At 33.8% G+C, this 20,153-nt stretch overlaps 2 long non-coding RNA genes and 1 other non-coding gene across 14 annotated transcripts in view; 1 reads left to right on the top strand and 2 right to left on the bottom strand.

Annotated features, from left to right (window-relative positions):
- LOC107997085 (uncharacterized) overlaps window positions 1-6,277 on the top strand; it is a 62,550-nt gene extending 56,273 nt beyond the window's left edge. For all 5 annotated transcript variants that reach the window (XR_003697528.2, XR_009829343.1, XR_009829344.1 and 2 more), the window contains 2 exons: window positions 2,600-5,570; window positions 6,062-6,277. This is a non-coding gene — a long non-coding RNA (uncharacterized LOC107997085). The remainder of the gene's footprint in view (window positions 1-2,599; window positions 5,571-6,061) is intronic.
- Window positions 6,278-6,463: 186 nt separating this feature from the next.
- Window positions 6,464-20,153, bottom strand: part of LOC114577435 (uncharacterized) — a 42,357-nt gene continuing 28,667 nt past the window's right edge. For 3 of the 8 annotated variants that reach the window (XR_009829334.1, XR_009829339.1, XR_009829336.1), the window contains exons 2-7: window positions 11,014-11,711; window positions 9,431-10,938; window positions 9,129-9,185; window positions 8,850-9,047; window positions 6,895-8,744; window positions 6,464-6,809 (exon numbers count right to left, since the gene is read on the bottom strand). This is a non-coding gene — a long non-coding RNA (uncharacterized LOC114577435). Of the gene's footprint in view, window positions 6,810-6,894; window positions 8,745-8,849; window positions 9,048-9,128; window positions 9,186-9,430; window positions 10,939-11,013; window positions 11,712-11,782; window positions 16,719-16,962; window positions 17,050-20,153 lie in introns of those variants that run through there. The other 5 variants (XR_009829337.1, XR_009829341.1, XR_009829335.1 and 2 more) reach the window with 5 other exon arrangements.
- Trnal-cag (transfer RNA leucine (anticodon CAG)) lies at window positions 14,188-14,270 on the bottom strand. The gene has a single exon. It is a non-coding gene; the product is annotated as a tRNA-Leu (tRNA).

Raw genomic sequence — 20,153 nt, 5'->3', positions numbered from 1 at the left:
CATCTCCATCAATGTTGCCACAATGCCGCTCCTTGCATTCTTCGATCGAATATCTTTCGGTTTAGCCGAAGGTGTTTCAAGTCTTTGTCCGAGGGAAGCCACCGGAGAATTCTCAGAATTTCTCCAATTTTTAATTCTAAAATTATTGGATGTATAAAACAATCGATCTTCAAAGGATAAGGAAAATATGAGAGGGAAAAGGAATTATAATTATTCAAATTTCTGCAAACAGTGCGCGAATATAACGCGTGCTCACGCACAATTTTTCAAGGCGCGCGCAAGCAAGCACGAGGCTATGAGCATTATGAAAAATGGAGCAATTGCTTCGATCCTGATCAAGCTGACATTACCGCTGGTTAATAACAATGAAAAGTAACGAGAAAGGCAAGCAATAATTGTATTAATAATTATAATAATACTTGAAAAATTTTTCTTTCCTTTGAGCTTTCATCTTCTTATTAAATAATTATTCTTGTATATTCTTATATTAAATAAAATTACGTTTTTCAATTATTTCCATGATAGATTAATTAACATGCGATCTCGAATCAGCTTCGCGTGGCGCAACTTAATTTCAAGCAATTGCGTTACAGTCCCTCGACCACTTCCGAGCGCGCCAAAGATTAAAATGACCGCGGGATTTTTGTGGAAAGTGGATCTGCAAGCTTCGAGTCGCGCAAGGTCGTCCCAGGACATCTTAAATAACGGAATTCTATTCTTTATTCCCGGTTTCTATCCCCTTATCTTCGTGTATACCGCAACTGGATGGGAACTACTGCTATTCATCGCCTCGAATTATCCGCAACAATCCACGATCGAATCGCGAGAGGAACTTATTATATGTAAGAATGAGAGATACTATTTTTCTTTCTTATACAGAAATCTTAAAGAGCGGTTATAAATAAAAAAAAGTATAGGAAATGGAATGGATAATTTTAAAAATTTTCAGACAATGTGATACAAGTGGATAAGACGACGCGATCTATAAATAAATATTTTGCAAAAACTTGTACAAATGAGTCGATCAAATTTTAACAGGAAAAAAGATCGATACTTGAGAACCGTGGACATAACCTCAAACATGGCGTTAACGCGATATTATACAAGGTTAAAGATCCCATTATCCCATCTATATATATATATATATATATATGAAACTTTGTGTCTCCTATCTCCCTTTTATATCCAATATTATCCAGCCAACTTGTTACTGCGAATAATGGCCAGGTTTGATGGTAATGATACTTAAACGGCTCATTGGAATGGAAGTCGATGGCGCGCCCTCGCCTCGGTACGCGGCCACTGTATAATCCATTAGTTTCTTGCGTGAACAGTGGCAAAAAAGCAATGCAATATTTCAAAACTCCCGTCCCGGAATTAACTGTACTCGTTCATGGTCGGTTATAGCCGGTAGCAGGTGGAAATGATATTTTTAGTCAAAGTCTTTTTTTCTCTTTCGATATTTTGACCGAAGCTATCCGATTTTTTATCTTCATCGTGGAACATTGTTGAGCCGATTTTTAAGGTGAAAATTGATGTTTGATTTATTTATTTAAAAGGAATCTTTCCTTTTTTCTGATCAACGAACGCAGAAATGGAATATTTATCGGAAAGATGACTCAAAAAGCAATTATTTTGAGTGAAAAATACGTTTCACTTTTTGGTACTATTCGTTTGCAAATTTATTCGTCTCTGTAAAATGAATAGCGCAATATTAATTAACGAGTCTACGAATATCTTACGCGAAATATTTATGAAAATCGAATGCAATTCCATGTTATTTAACATTTAATATATTATTATTATTGTTTAGCCAGAATAGCAGATCACTTATTTCGAAATTTATCAAATCATCCATCGAACAGATATAATAGTTCCTTTCAAATTGAAACGTTTCATTCTTGCAAACATTCCTTCTTATTCGATGCACTTTGCACGCAATGATATACCGTTCGTTTCATCACCTCGGATGAAATAAACGTTTTCCTTTTATATATATATATATATATTTGTCGTATTCCTGTTACTCGCAATTGTTTGATAAATCGTGACTATGTATAATTGACCATTCTTCGATAGACGGCCGAGTCATGAAATCATACGTGTAATTTCATAGCGATCCTCTCTTCTTCTCGAAACGTCGATTCACTCCCCGAGTCACGCATGGATTTCACGTTCATCGACCAGGGAAAACGTATCATTAGATCGCGGAAATTAGTGGTTGGTTGGTAACGCAGAGGATGTCTGTATGTGGTGCAAAAACACCACTCGAGAAAGAAATCGATTGAAGCCCAAAAGAAGCGATCGAATGTGCTGGTTGTATGCTATTGCTCAAATCCTGTTTATTTGCAAGCAGATAATCTTGAAATATATTGGAAGAATTTGAAATTATTTTACTCCTTGTTATACATTTATACGTGATATAAGATAAAATTAATCGGAAAATGTATCGAAATCTTTCTTGACAAAAAAATATTCATAATTCCGGAGCACAAAAGTTATTCGATTTAGACCATATTATTTTTAAAAGACTCTTGTTTTCAATTATCTGTACGTTACTTTAAAAATTACGTATCGCATAATTTCCTATTTATTTCAGTTTTCTCACGTAAGCCAGGTGGTCGAAGAGGAAGCGAGAAGAAAAAGAAGAAGAAAAATACATAGTAGCAACGACTTGGTCATTCGAATACCTGTGCTGGCACGTCAACTGCGCAACTTCCGTGCACCGCGTGTTAAAGCGCAACAACGAAGAATGAAAAAGAACAGCTGGAACAGCTCGTGTCAAGCAATTAGAATACCCCTCCACGGACACTCGATATATTCGAGAGAGAATGCACGCGTGAACCAATCGTGACACGCGTGCACAATTTTTCTAACCACGTTCCGCAAAAGTCCAAATCCTTTTCTCAACCGAGGCGCAATATTGGATTCTGTTTTTCCGTTGTCTCGCGTGGACGAGCAAACGGTGCGCGAGGCTACTTGGGATGCCGAGTCACGACTCGAAATACGAGATGTCGTGTAGGTATGCGGCGAAATGTGGTGGTCGGTTTTTATTTCGCTGGCACGATAACGTGATCCCAACCTATGAAATCGAAAGATGAGCATCGATGGATAACGGGACACCGAGAATGCTTGCACACTTTCGATCAGGGCGAATTCAAAATTCTAGACGGGGTTCAGAGCTTTCGCGGAATTGTCTATTGTTTGACCACCCGCCATTGTTTTCTTGGAAACTCTTCTCGTATAATTATTTGGATATTTGTAGAAAATGAAATTATTGGAATGTTATAATTGTAATTAAAATATTAGGAAAATATATAATATATTTTATGTTCTTTTGGAACATGTATATATTTGTTATTGATAATTATAAAATCAATTTGTATTTGATCAATTTTTGTAATGTTATTGTGAAAATTCCTGTATTCAAAATGCCAAAGAAGTATCGTCTAAAGATTACATTACATTAACTATATAAAGTATGCATATAACGAAAATGAAAGTAAGAAATTCAGATAATAATCAGATTAATGATCGGTAAAATCTTTCATATAAATATAATATAAATCGGTGTGAATGTGTGTGCTATGAATGATCACGTTCTGTCGATATATAATCCCTCGAATACGTGTTAACACCCTGTATATTCTGCATTCGAATAATTGTCGTATACTAAGCAACGAGCAACGTTTTATTGTAATCTTATATGTATCAAATAATTACAACGTAATTACACCGTGTCTCTGTTCAAGATCTAGATTCAGAGATCAGACTTTTCGCTAAACCACGCCCGCAATCTCGTCGTCAAAACGAAAAAGATCCAAGAATCCGAATACCACCGCGCCCATTGCGGATCCAAATAAACGCGAGAGAACAGAGGCGAGGAAAACCGTTGGCCACGACTGTCCGCCGATTTTACGAGACTCGAAGTATCTCCAGTATCTGCGGAAAGAACGCAGCGCCCGAATGCGTATAAACTGCGTCCAGATAACTGTATAAGTTGGCTCGAATATAGGCCAGTCGTTTCGTGTCGACGAACGCGATTCCGCGGCACGATTTCCGCGTTTTCCGCTTTCTGTTTGCTCGTATTCAGCATTCGAATCCTCCCACGTATCTCACTTTTATCACCGAAACTGCTCAGAAGACGATAAAACCGCGTACAGACTGGAATGATACGTATGCGAGCAATTTATATCAACATAGAGAGTAGGTTGAACTGTATTTCAACGATTTAATGACGGAACACCGATATAAGATCCTAGATAAATATTGGATGCTGAAAGAAGACTGTGAATTTGTATTGGATTTGTGTATAAGAAAAAAATTACGTTTTTTTTCGAAATATCATAAATTATATAGAATTCTATCCTATTTTATTTTTTAACCTCTTAAGAAACAAAATATTTTATTTTATTAATAATGTTAGTAATAAATAACTGTTTGGTTTTATTATTTTAAATTGAAGAATCGATGAGTTAATGAATCTATTTTACATATTTTTTCGTTTTAAAATGATTTATTATGTAAAAAATTGTGTATTTTCAATAATTTTTAAGCAATTTTTTGCATATGATTTTATGTAATATAAATTTATAGTAAATTCATTTGAAGAAATTTTCTCAAAATGAAGTCGAAGCTCAAGCTGTTTCGAAATTGCAACAAGTGCATTTTGAAATTGAAAGTGATATTGAAAATTCAAGAGAAGATGTTTCACAAAGTGCTGAAATTGCAACAGGTGCATGATAAGATTGGATTGCTCTCAAACAATTAAAACGTAATAAGAATTGTACAAATTTTTAACAATTAAAAAATTAACTTTTAATAATTTAGTTTTATCTCAAAAGGGAATCTAATAATTCTCTTAATGATTAATAAAATTATAATAAATTTTATTTATTATAATACAATACAATAATTTAATTATATTTATAACTTACGGTATATTTTTCATAATTTTCTAGCAATCGTTTCAATCTGTACACGGATTAAGGAAATAACTTGCATGAGAATACCTGAATCGGTATTGTGGATCGTTAAGATTATAGAACAATTGAAACAGGAATTTCACGTGATTCGCCATGATTAGCTGCAACGCCCTCTTCATTATAATGTATATTTATCGCCGCCATATTTTTAGATGGTACGCTCGAACAGACATTTTTATCGAAACAATCACTATTACGACCGATTTGATCTTTATGGATCGAAGATGTTTCGTTCGCGGTTATTGGAATATCGTGCTATCCGATTGAATCGATCGTTTCGGTTTATAAACCTTGCGCGAATTCGTAAAACTCGAACAACTTTGAAATAACAGGTTAACCATACCGAGAACTGTGTTATTTCTGTGTATACAATGACGAGAAATCAAGGCGATGACAATCGTCGAATTGGATTTTGAAATTTGTTACAAGCTTTATAAATTTATTTTCATCGTTCCAACATCGTGATTTGCTAAGTGATGATCGAGAGTGAAATAACACTTTCGACAAATAATAACGAACAAACGAAACTTCGTGTTCACGATTCGACTTTAAGTGTAAGTGTTAATTGGAAGAGTAATATTTCCTGTAAGTACATTTTATGAATTATTTATTATAATGTGTCGATATAATTTGTAAAATAATTGAGTTTGCATGCAATCGTACGTTAGAAACCATGATAATTGCGTAAACTCGATATAGTTAGAATTTTATATAGTGGGATTAATATATTTTCATATATCATGATATTCATTTATAAAAATTTTAGTTATATATGAAATATTTGATTTTAAAATTGAATATTTGAATAAAATTGAAACATGCAAAACGTGAACAATAGTCATTTATCGCTACATTGAATATACATAAATCTATAATAAATAAATTTGATTCTATCATTTTATAATTTTTATCAATTTACAAGAACACTTATCGAAAGAAAACTGAAATATGAATATCGAAAAAATAACTAAATAATGCTCGATGTATATTAATCCTAGTTTTTAATTATATTTTATTTCCATGATACAAGTTACGATAAAAGTTATGCACATATATTTCTTTTTATTATCTTATAGAATTTCTCTGGGTTTATCGACTAGATAGTTGAATATCCGAATATCACGAATCAAAAGAAGATTTAGTATCGATGATTAAAACTCGTCGAACGGATGTAATATCATTAAAAATAAAACTGATCTTGTTAATCGAGGATTGCTATTACACGTTCTATAAAATCTATTACTATGTTGGTTTCTATGTAAGATCTTTCAAATAAATTTCACAGTCAAGTATGGATCACCTCCTTCATATTCTAACCTCTATTTTCTCCACTTGTTTACTTCCTCTTGCGATCCACTCTATTAACCTCCTTTATCGACATGATATTTGTCGACTTGTTTTGTTTAATTAAAATAAAATGATATTTTAGTAAAACAGGATATCGGGGAAAAAGATTAAATTAAAAATAGAATGATGAATGTTGTTCAAATGTGTTTTTATTCAGAGTAATTAAATAATAAAATAATAAAATTAATTAGGCCTATATATTATCCGTATTTCCGTTAACAAATAAAATCAAGCGAATCTGGGATTTAGTAATATATAACAGAATATTTATGCAATATTTCTAAATAATCATTTTTTTAACTTATACTGAATATTCGATATTGGTGTCCATAATTTATCAATTGGAATATTTTGTAATTAAAATTCTATTACAATTTTATCGAGATACGGTACGGTTGTAACATTTTCACAATTTTTTTATCAATAACTTGGATATTACTTGTAAATTACTATGATTCAATCAAATCAAATAGTCATCTAAAATTTCGATATAAAAATTTTTATTACAAATGTAGTAATTCTTGCCTCATCATACGACACACGTTCAAACTTAAATTATTACCTAATTCAGATTCCATCTTATTCACATTCCTTCGATTCAAGATTCAAATCCTTCTAAGGTAGCTTCAACAAATCTTTCTAAGGAATTAACCACTTGTGATTAATGATCAAGGTCTAAATAAAGAGCCCAAGAAGAGGAAACCAAGATCCAACCACGGAGAGAGTGTGGATCATTAACCCCAGCGCGACCAATTAATCCTCGTTATTAGTCTGGAGGATTGCGCGCGTATAAAGGTGAGATAGCGTGCCGATGAAGGCGGCGCAGGCTTTTCCAAACGAACGATTGAGAATCTCGTTATCGAAGCTTTCCCACGCGTCTAAAAAATCACTTCGAAGGGTCGACTGCGGTTCCGCGATTCAATCTGCCAGGGACGATGTCCACTGTAGAAAACTCGCGTAATTAGTCTCGACCTCGCGCGCATTACTCGCCTGCGTACATTATGACGAGGCGGAGATGGGTAACGGTAACGATCGGCAAGGCTGCTGCGCCGTTCAGACAAGTCCAGTCAAGTTCAAGATTTCGCCATTGGAACGAGCATTAGGTAGCGATGGGTACGATATCTTCTTACGATTTTTCAACAAACAATTCTACGCTGAAGTATTTAAAGATTCGTGATGTAGGAAAAGAGTGGATAGATGAAATTGATATCAATACATGCCTTAATACCGAGTTGTATCAAGATAATGTTAATGGGATCGTAACGAGTCTAGCAAGTAATTCTGAGAAAATGGCTGGTTAATAATGGTTTTTTCTTTTCTTTGTATCGTAAATTATCATGACTAATAATTTAAAGACAGAGTAATGATGGGTAATAATACCATTCTTTCTCACTACTTTCATATAATTTTGAGTTTAACTATTTATTTGAAGGTTTATGATGTAAAAAGAATATGCGTTATCACGTCGAATCTTAAGATCGTACTTATTAAGTTCACTGATATCAGGTACAAGAAACAAGGATAAAATGAAATTTACTTTCTAAATTCGTTTCAAAATAGTAAGAGTCTAGATATTTATATTTACCAAGACTCGAAATAACGAATATGATCTACGATTCGATTCGTTTTGAAAATAATATACACTTATAATATTACACACTTGTGATTCTTCATCGCCAAGAATTCATATTGCTCGAGAGGCATCGCAACCCATCACTACACATAGCAATATAAATAAGTACTATTATACGAGTAACGTGGATCGCGTGGAAAGATAAGAGGACAAGGTGAGAGAGTCGAAGGAGCGATGACCGAAATAAAGATGGCTCGGGAACAAGCAGCCTGCAGCATCGGTGACATAAGCGTATTTGCACGCGAGCCATGTCGTGTCACCGCTGCCGTAATCGTCGATGAACTCATTATCGACTCGACGACTTTCGTGACGAGGCAAATATGGAAAAGGATTATTCGGGTTAACGAGACGCCCGAGCTTAAACGGGCGATCGCGCGATGAATACTTGGATAGAACAATAATGTGTTGCTATTGTTAAAGTTTGTTGTGAATTCGAATTGATGGCAGAATATTTGCTATTTTTCGAGTTGGAAAATTAGCTTATTTAAGTTAAGGATGCGACTGACAACGAGATAAATGAGCGATTGCCCAATGAATTTATTGACAATAATGTGGGCTATTGTTGTTCAAATTTACGACAGGATGTTCGTTGCTTTTCAAGTTGGAAAACTAACGTTGCGGTCGAGGATACGCCTAAGATAAACGAGTGATCGCGCGATGAACATTTTAATGGCGTCCACTATAGTAATTTGAGCTTAGAGTGATAGAGTTTGTTATGAGTTTGGATTTATGACGTTTGTTATTTTTCCAGTTGGATATTTAACGTTTTAAAGATGTATCTGAAATAAAGGATTGATCATATGATGAATACTTTAATGATACAGTAATATGAATTATTGTTAGAGTTTGTTGTTTTATAAATTCTTTAGATAGTAATATATTACCTTAAATTATTACTTAAACTTCTTTCTTCCCAAAGATATTCATGATTATATTTCTTTCTGGTACAAAAGAAAAATTCCTTTAGCCAAGAGTTAAGCATGTCATGTCATTTCAAGCTCTCGTAAATAAAACATAAAAATTAATATCATAATAATTTATTTACTCCTGTGATGGTTGTAGAACTGGAGATAGATTTGTCTCTGGTAATACGGTATGGCATAAAATTAAGGAAAATGAATAGAGGTTTCGACCCAAGGCAATAATATTTGTGAGCTACTTACGTTGTTATGTTGTTGGTTTTTATTTTGAAAACAAAAAGAGCAATAACTCGTACGTCACTGCAAAATAATAAATTCAACTTTAATGAAAAATTGAAAGTAAAATTTCCATGTTCATAATTTATCTTAACAATTATATTATATAGATTTAAAAAAGATTTATGAAAATCATTTTCTACATATATATATAATTTTGAAACAAATATCTTGATTAAAAAAGTTTGGATTATTTAGATTAGATTTAAAAGTTAGATATATAAATACATTAAAACAAATTTGTATTAAAACAAATTGATCGACATTACCTTCTCCCTAATCCAATATATGAGATAACTTCGATTCCGTTATCGTCTTCGTTGCGCGTATTCAATCGCCATCCAAATTACTCGTTAATCGATCAACGGCGCGTCGAGTTTTCGATCCCTGGAATTTAATTTAGCCAATTGTCAGGAACCAAATCAATCGCGGTTACATTCACGCTGTCTCGATCGGTATTGCAGGGAGATTTTTTTACCGTCCAGGGATTAGAGGAGAAATTAGACACGCGTGAAGTGAGCAAATTTTCATACAGTTTCATTTTCCAACGTTTCCGCCAAGTCATGCAATTAATGTTTCTTCAAATACCATCAATTCTCTTTCAAATCCTTGGTACACACTCACACACACACACACATATATATATAAACATCTCGTTCCTATTATCGCGTACATTTTGTTCCGTTCTCATAAACGGTACATTCGGTATTCCGCAGACAGTTTTTTGCCCCACGTTCCTAGCCGCATTCGCGGCTGTTTAGCCAGACAATTATCACGCCAAATTATTCGTGTCGCCGTTGTGAAGATGCTTCGTGGCATTTAACGCGTGGCGGACCTACTTCCGCCACGTCAATGCGGAACACTTGGTGAGTCGTTGACGCGTAATTAATATTCTTCGTATGCAGTCGTGCGTAAATGGTCAACCAGGTCACCAGGATATAAACTAGGTATTTGGACCATTTCTCTACGAACCGTGACTCTACGAATATTTTTTGAACCGATTTCCGATACGTATGTAGGAGTGAGACATAATACCAGGGGACATAAAGAAAATTCGATACTCGTGCAGCGATAGTAATTTGAATAACTTCCTGCTTATTTCTTGTCACTTTGCTTTTACGGTAGATGCCAATTTAATATAGTCATTCTTGGAAGCAAACGGTCTAATCGCGTTCTAATCTAATCTACATTCTAATCAGCAAAGTTTTAAAATATCGTAGAATGAGATAAACTGCTAAATGAAATTTGATTTTTTCACGCTTGTTTTCTCTTTCTGCTTGTTAAATTTACAGAAAGTATATATTTAAATGACTGAATTGTAGACGTTAAACATTGCTGAATTTTTATAATTCAACCATCTTGATCAAAGTCTCACTTCTAAAAATTTATATCAATAATCCCGTGACTCGCGAGTTAAATTTTAAATTTTCAAACGCGAATCGGATCTCGAATTCAACGTTTCCATTTCTAACATCTTACAGGCGAGAAAAGATAACGACTACACAGCTCGATTCCGTGACTTTTGGCTCGAATCTCCCCTCGCCTATTCCTCGCCATTTCCAATATCATCTACCAAGATATCTCCTCTTCCTCGCGAAACACCGTTCCCTCGAACCGCGTTCAAATCACAAAGTAACGAAGAAAAGGTGGCCAAGAAAACGGTTGAATCGCCGTTAAAACTCCGAGGTCTGATGCTTACGAGGCAGTCTCGCAGCCTATAATTCTTTCCTTCTTCCAGTTATCGCCTAGCCAAATCCTGTCATTATCCAGCGCGTAGCTGAAACACCGTGGTTAAGTCGGGAACGTTGGAAACGCCGCTTGCGTTTTCGCGGTGATTTCGATACAGCCATACCTTTTATTCTTTGCCATCGGCTACCATTTCACGCTCGTAAACGAGGACTATTGCTAGAGAATCCTGGGGAATCGATGAAATACTCGCGACTCATTCGATCCCTCCCAAATGACGCGCAGTAAGAGTCAACTCATTTTGCGCGCCATTGTTCTTCTGTGAACCTTTCTTTTTTTTCTTCCTCTTTTTTATTTCCTTCGTTTATTCATTTATTTTAATCTTCTGAAAAAAAGAGAGAGAGAGAGAGAAAAAATTAAATTGCGCTTATTCTAACCTTCTTCTTCGAGATTAATTGAAAATAGATGGAATACGGATAGCGTATATATATGTATAGGATGAATAGAGCGTGATCACGCTTCTTTCGAATGGCCGGTTACAATGCTGTTCCGACAATGATGTTTCCAGAGGCGGAGGCCGAGGGTTTCATCGGGCCCTTAGAAACCGAACGAGAAAAAAATCGAGGGTTAAGCGTTGATTCGTGCAGCCATCCGCGGGCTATCGACCCCTCATCTTGAAAAAAAAAAAAAAAGCTTTTAACAATCGCCCGTGAGCGAACGTATAGAGAAGAGGCTCGTCCCGAGCCACGGTTTATCGGGATTCCAGCACGTTTCCAAGCAGCGGGGATTATCTTTCAGCGAAACGCCGAAACCTTGTTTCCTTGTAGATGGATGATTTATCGTTCGATCAGATTTTCCATCGTCCTGGAAAATTGCAAATTTTCTTCGTGTTATTTTATGAGATTATAAAAAAAAAAGCGTGTATGATAAAATACCTCTTGTTTCGAATATTTCTCGCTGATGCTTCTTTGATAAATTTATCGTGTTTAGTTCGATATTTGAAGATCGAAGGATGGAAAATTTTTGATTGTGCACTGCTTTGACATGCTGCTCCATTTTGTAATAATTAAATAACACGTGAAAATATCGTTTCTTTTTGTAACTGAATGTTTATACCTTTGAAGTTAAGATGATTCTAAAAGTTAATATAATTTGATGCAATATATTTTTTTAATCTACGTGAATTTTTAATTTTAAAAATTGCGAAACACCCTCCCATTTTTTCGTCGAATATTATCAACGCTCGATTTCCTCGGTTTAACCAAGTGTGGGAACGATATCGTGTTTACGAAGCGATACGCAGCGGTAAACCTGCGAGCTAGGGAAATTCAAATTTATTCGAGTGGTCGTTTGGCAGCGAAGATTGACGGAGGTCAACCTTACCGACCGGTTAAAGCCGCGAATGCGGAATTTAATCGAACGACACGACGTTTCATCGGGACGCGCGCACCTAACCTCTAAAAGTAGGTCCGTTGAAAACGGAATCTCGATATATTGAAAGATCGAGACTTGCTGGGCTACACATGGGATCCATGGACCGCTATGCTCGTGCACGTTCCCATATTCCATTGATAATGCCAGATGGTCCTCGACACGCGAGCCGGTGTGCCATTTAATTGCATTCGATACCGTTTCTTCACCTTTGTCGAGGCTTTGTGCTTGTGTTTGTCAATCCATCGCGCAGTTGTTTCCGAAAAAAGAGGAAAGAATCTGAATAGAAGAGTAGAATTGTGTTTTTTCTTTGGATTCCTATATGTTCACTAATAAATATTCGATATAATTCAAAGAATTTTCGATACCAATACGGTGCTAGAAACGAATAAAAAAAGAAGAGAAAAGAAATTTCAACAATTTTCAAAGAATTTAAATCGCGCAAAAAGATATTATTTCAAGGTTTGCCGGACACCTTTTGCGACATCTGGAAAGTAGGTCCTCTTGATCGCGGGAGGAAATCTACTGCATAAAGGCACCGCTACTTTTGCGCCAGATGGTGCGAAAGCTGCAGAGTTATGCGCCTGCAGCGTGTAAACAATCCGTGCATAGAAGTATCGCACGCCAATCTTAATATCGTAGCTTGCATCGTAGCGTCATTAACGATAAATTCACTGTTTATACGGTCCATGATGTAACGAGTTTCTATAAGGTGTATGTACAATATGGGATCTTTGAGCTATTATGTGTATTAGGTACCTCATAATTCGTGGCATAAATGAGGCTAGGGAGATTTTATGAAATAATAAAGAAGTTTTTTTTATTTGAAATAATTTTACGATATGAACGTGCTATTGAAATAACCTTAGTATATTATTAGAGAGTTAAGTTAATTGAACGATATAGAATATATGGTAAATATGGTATATAAATATATGAAAGAAGATAGTTTGAAGAGGAGTTGAAATAATTTTTAACAAAAAAAATCGTGTTCAGACATCGCTTGCAATTTAAAACAAACTTTTATAAATACTAAAATATAACAAATTACTTAGAGACAATTACTTAGATAATGAAATTCGATTGCAACTTATGTCCATCTAAGATTTTATCAATCGTCTTTATTCAAGTTTATATTGAATAAACATAATAAATATTTCCTGACGGTTTTGTTCGAATTTCGTTAAACCTCGTTATTTTATTAAAATGGATAATTGCGTAACTCGAAATCAATGAAATGAAATAATGCTTCGTGTGGAAATCGAGTTCCTTAATCAATCTTCGTCGACACTCGTCTCTTGATCCTTGTCTCCTTTAACGTTAGCATTCTTGTATTAGTAAGATATATTTGTAAAGTCTACCAGTGTTCCTTTTCGTTTCTCGGTCATGTAACGTAAATTGCGCTTAAGAATTCGCGAACACGTTCGTTGTATCGGGATTCGCGACGATCCTACAAATTCGCGACCACGATTCAAGCTTTAAACATCATCGATCAAGCGGCGGAATACTTCTCTCGCGAGGGTCAAGTCTTGGATTTTTTTCTTCATTTCGACTTGTTTTAACTGTTATACGCCTCGAAACAGTTATCTTCTATGCACTATCCATCGTGCATATTCAAAATCGCGAATGCGTGCTATTCGAAATACTATAATTCAGCTTTAGGAACGCGGTAATATTAGTATTTATATTAAAGATCAGCAATCTTCTGCATTCTAAATGGAGAATTTTGTTGTTTTATCAGGTACGAAGTATTAAAATTCTTGAATTGGTTTGCGCGTTTCAAATATTTAATATGGTAATTTATTTTAATTTATTATAATTTATAAATGTTTTGAGCCGATATAAAACGAAAAGAACTCGTTATCGTTATTTTTATTTATTCTTTTCTTTTTTTGAGATGAAAAAAAATTGTCAGGAGTGGGATTCGAACCCACGCCCACAGAGTGGACTGCGACCTGAACGCAGCGCCTTAGACCGCTCGGCCATCCTGACCTGTTTCAAGTTTTCTAAAAAGGATATAAAAACTTGCTGTGTATATATATCTAAAATTTTCACTCGAAATAAGTAAAAAATTATTAGAAAATGAAATTTGATTAAAAATAATGTCTCTTGTCACATTAATGTTATAGAATAATATTTGTTCGTTTGCGTGGTATCTCGAATAAAGTGTAAAATAAATCCTTGCATGCACTTCTGTTGCATATTTCAGGGGCCTCTAAACTTGTTCAAGAGTAGTTTCCAATGTTACCGACTCAGTAATGAATAATTGAGATTTAGTAATATTTATCGTGCAATATTTGAATAAAAATTAAATATGATTATGCACGTGCTACATAAAATTATACGATGCTCATTAAATTTGGCGCGTAAATTTCTTATTGGCTAAGATCGTTTTTCCATCATGTCAGAGTTCTGATTTAAATAATAAATAATAAATATTCTCGTAATCAAAATACTTTGCATATTGAGCATTTTAATTTGGAAATTCATTAATAAATAGCACAATTGTTTCATTAACAATTATTATATCCGATATAATGTATATTGTCAACATAAGTGACGTTTACAAATGTTTTTAAGTGACGATATTGGGTACTAAGTAGTAAATATTCAACTCGATCGAATACCATTTCAACTGCCTTATTGACTGCAGAAAATGCAGTTTGCTGTGCGAGGTTCGTTTCAAAGATTCAAGGAGAAACTCAGTGGTGGAGGAGTAGGGAAAGCCGACATTTGAAAATCGCAACAGAAAATTTTTCTGCCAATACACTGCCTTTCTCTTCCGTGGCGTTTGCAAATATAAATAGTTGTTTTCATTCGCATGTTGCGTTATCTAGCGATTAACCAATCTTTACCCACGGTATCCCTTTTTTACCGTATTTTCTTTTTTGAAAATAAATTTACATTATTTATAGAAATGAATATTTCCACTTTTACACGAACAATTTTACATATTCAATGTAACTTCACTATTTGTCGACGAGCAAGCGTAAAAAAACATCTTTTGCAATATATTCTTCATACCATTTTTAAACCTCATCAATTTTCTAAACTGGCGAACGTGCGAGACGAATGTGCACGCATATTGTTATATCATATATTACTTCCAAATAAATGTATTCTTCAAAGACTTCCATTTATTTATATATCATCTAATAGTATTTTCTAACAGTACTTTTTATAGCATTAAAAATATTATCCTTCCCTTGCAACCAATAAAGCAGTTAAACGCTTGTATCCACAAAGCTAATAAAAATAATCGTATCTAAAAAGTACGTTTATTGTAAACGTGTTCAGAAATAATAATTAATATTCTCATAGGTTATAGGGACATAATCATAGGTTAAAAATATGTTTATATTCCCTTGCGCTGACTGGTATTAATCCAAAACTCATATCGATATACGATGTTTTCTCTTTAACAATCTTTAACGTTCCCCAACATTAAGTCTTGTAACTTTAAATCCTCGTATTGTAATCAACGTTTCCCTTTTGATATTCAATATTTTCTCCTCTATCGATACAAACTGCAATATTATAAATCTTTCTGCGTTACACTGTAAAATTAATCTCCTGTAATTATTATTCGAAGCTGCCAAGTTTTTGTACCAAGTGAGAGCCTCGACGTTGACTTTTTTCGAATAAATAGAACGTAAAGCCCAACCTTTATAAGATCATTCAAACACCTCAAATGAGGTTCTAAGATGAGATTCAACTTACTCGTTTTGCAGCTCAGAATAATTCGATCTCTACAAATTAAATATTTTTATATTTTCCAAGTCAATAGTGTATATTAATAGTTGCATTGTTCTTATTAAAAAAAAAAAAAAGTCACTAACGATTCTTAGAACACTTATCTTCCTCTGTAATTGGCAAGTTCCGGTTCTGATCGTGCGACAGTTAACTGGGCGTCATCGTAAGCTATACAACCTGTCAATAAACGATTGGATCCGTCTCGAGGCATGCCTCGCGACTAGTAATAAGATCTAAATCAATAGGAATTATTTCGAATCTCTGCTTTCTATAAATAAAATATACAAATACTTTCTACACGGCGAGACTTGTGTTTCGATTCAATCCTCATCATCGAGACAAGTTTCATCTCGAAGAGAATGTTATCCTTCGTTCTTTTTTAACTTTTAGAATTGGTTTGAACGCTTGAAAACAAGTATTTGTATAATTTTTTTACGATTTTTTACTCTTTATTTTATTAACTCTTCTCATCGAAGATATCCACTCCTTCGATTTCTCATTTGGCTCTCGAATGTGTCAATCCTTTTATTAATTCCACGAATTTTTTTTCGAGAAAAATATTATCAAAATTGATATAATTTCCTTTAAAGAAATCACACTCGCATTCTTTTCTTATATTGTTACAAAATTTATGTAATTTTATGATAATACGAAAAAAAGATATATTTTCTAAATAAAATATCTATTTTTTTTTTTAGCTTATATTGCTAATCTTAATATAAAGCTAATCGTTTTTTCTATCCAATAAAGTGAAACATATTTGTATGTTTATTTTGCTTTTGCAATAACATTTCAAACGAAATTCGAAAATGAAATATTTCTGTTCAACAAAAATATTTAATATTACAGAAATTCCGGTTGAAAATTGAAAATACGAAAAATATCGGCTCAAGATATTTTTTTTTCGAATTAAAAGGGTTAAGTGGCGTACCGGTTATCGAGCGTGTGTAGAAAGCTCGGTTACATAACCGAGACAACCGGATCCCCTTGAAAGGTAGTTTCCGTTCTGGAGGCCAAGCTGAATCCGAGAAAAACAAACGAAAGAAGAGTAAATAGAGAAAAAAAAAAAAAAAAAATAAGCGGAAAAATTTTTGAAGCGTCGAAGGAAAGATCGAGCAATATACGATGATGGAAAGTAGTCTCACAAGCAAGTTTAAAATTGTTGTGCAAATTCGAAATATGAATGAAAATATGTGATAACCGAGGAAAAGTTAATGAATATGATCGAAGGTTGATATCGGAAGTTTCGAGTTTAAAAAGTTCTGCAAGTTCTGGTTATTGAAATAGTTTTGTTACAGTTGGAAATAGTTTGGTTGAAATGAACATCTCGAGATTTATTTGGGATTATAATAATGATGAAATTTATTAATTGATGATGTATTGGAAATATATTATTCGATAAATATTAACATTTCGCACAATTCGTAACGTTGAATTTCAAGATATCGTGTTCGTGATTAATTTAATGGAATTTTTTGAAGATATATTTTATTAAAACATTAAAAAAGAAAGAGAGAAACTTTTTCTTTGTCTTAAAAAAAAAAAAGGTAGATTTGAAAAGATTAAATCAATATTTGTAAATAATATTCAATAATAATATTCTCTTCACAGTCGACAACAAGTTAGCAAGTTATTCCTTAAAAATATGACTCTTCAAAGAGGATGAAAAAGCAATCACGTTGAGTGGAAGTTTCTTCAGAATTTCATTTTTTAAATCTTATTTCGACACGAGAACAAGATTTTATCACGTCTCTCTCGTAAAAATTGAAAGAAAGATTCCACGAGAGAAAAAAATTTAAACGTTTATTTTGTTTAAACCCTCCCCTCTGAAAAGATGACAGCAATTTAATTTGAGGAGTCGAAACAGCGCGAAGATCATCGTTTAATTCATGATATCTATATATTCGTGAAATATTTTTGGAAAGTTTCTAAAATTGATCGACTTGTACACACGCGAAATAAAAATTAAAATAAAATTTTCTATCCCTTATTTTCGAATCCAGACAAATAGCGTTTCATTCAAGGAATTTTTATTGGAATAATTTATGGAATTATTGGAACAAATGGATTAATGATTTCATCAATTAGATATAAAATTTTTAACGATGGAAAACGAACAATTAAAAAAATAATAATAAAAGAATAACAGTTCCAATCACAAAAAGAAACGAAATAGTAAATCTCCATCTTCATCTGATCGAAAGCTCCAATTCCTCGTAAAACTGTGTGGACAAACAGTATTTGTTTATCCACTCTTGCGCTTACTTCGATCCTTAGAATCGATGGAAAAATCATCGCGCACAATTGTATCATATCTCTGCGAATGTTTTTTTAATCTCGGTTCAAGCGAACCTATTTTTTTCTTTTTTCGTGGAAAATTTGTGTCAACGGCCGCTTATTCGGACCTGGAACACGACCTATAAAATAGGTACCAGCACCACCACAGTATTTCGCTCGACGGAATAATATTCTAGCCGGAAAAAGTCGAAGAAAAAATTGTAACCACGAAAAGTTTCCCTCGCTCTTTCGAAGATGGAAATGCTCATTTCGACGTGAATGACGTCATACAGCGTGAACGTCGATGGATTCGTGGATTTTTAAAGGTGATTTTGTTTGTTTGAGAGACGAGGTAGGAAAGATTTATTTTTGAAAAAATGGAAAAGTTATTCCAATTTTTTAAATTCTTCTTCCCGCGTTGTTATTCAACGTTACTTATTACATAAAAGTAAAAGTAAAATAAAAGAATGTTTAAATTTTGCCCCATTACTCGTTGAATTATTGCATACGTTTATTTATCGCATACTTATTACTGGCATTTAATTAGAGAAAAATGTTATTTATCACACGCTTAACGCTTGACGATATTTCATTCAATATATGTACATTATTGATCGAAAATATTGAAAAATATAGAATAAATGTAATAAAAACACGCGTTTTATTTACGCGCGAAGATCTGAACGCAAATCTGGATACGTGAATTACAGCCTGGAAATTGTTAAAAGGGATAAATGATAATCCTTGAGAAGAGTAATAAACGGAAGAATGATAAATGGCGAGGAAAGAAATGATAAGCGTCGACTCGGTCGATAAATGGTAGCTAACGAGAGCTCATTTCAGAGCTCGTAACTCGAGTAATCGGTGTAATACCCATCGCTTTCTACAAACACTGTTAACCAATGAAAAATAATTCACGGTTTAAGAATTATGGTGCAACAAAATTTCCGTGCAAAGATCCAACTAAAACCACAGACTTAACAATTGCATCGTTTTGGTTTGCTTGCGTAACGGGTGAAGCCAATTTTCCAGAGAATGTGAACAGGTGTTGTCTTTGTAACTTTTTTTACTCGATTTTTTATCAAATTAATTTCCAGAATCTCTCATTTTTGCGATTTAAATCGAGTTGCTTCATTTGTTCATTTTAATAAAATAAAATAGAAATTTTATATTTTCTCGGATCGATTTTATTTGAAAAATTTGAAAAATTTCAGAGATCAGAAAGTTTGTTAAAATTTTAATTCGAAGAAAAAGAAGCAAGAATATTAATATCTGGTTTTAAATTTAAAAATCGAGTAAAAGACTGCACAAATTAACTCGTTCTTGCCCGAATCATAAAGTCAAACGAAGAAAAATCAAGAAACTAGAAAGAAGGGGAAACGGATTTCCTGAATACAGAGAGAATTCTGGCAGCGAGGATCGCCGAGATTTATGGAAAAATCTCTCTCTCAGGACGAGTGACGACAGTATTATCAAAAGATGTCAAAGAGTCGAAAATATATTTATCACGGGATATAAAGTAAATTGTCAGAAGAATTGCCATCTGTCATTCGATCATCGCACGGATAAATTTGCTAAAACGTTATCCTTTCTTCTTAAAATTCAATTAAAAGATACAAATGTTCGCATAAATAAACAATATCAAAACGTTCATCAAAGGTATTCGTGAAAATTCAAAAAAATCCTTGACAAATATTTGCTCACAGAAAATTTGTTACACAACTCGCAAAGATCTCTCGGATCATCAAGGATCATCGAGATTCATGGAAAGTGTCTCTCTGAAAGGTGACAAGAGGAGACAGTGTTCGATAAGAGAGAGAGAGGAGGGGGAGGAGGAGGGAAACC

This window comes from Apis cerana, linkage group LG3 (genome assembly GCF_029169275.1).
Source record: "Apis cerana isolate GH-2021 linkage group LG3, AcerK_1.0, whole genome shotgun sequence".
NCBI lineage: Eukaryota > Metazoa > Arthropoda > Insecta > Hymenoptera > Apidae > Apis > Apis cerana.
The sequence above is the reverse complement of the archived record's forward strand: the minus strand, read 5'-3'. Positions and strand labels throughout refer to the sequence as shown.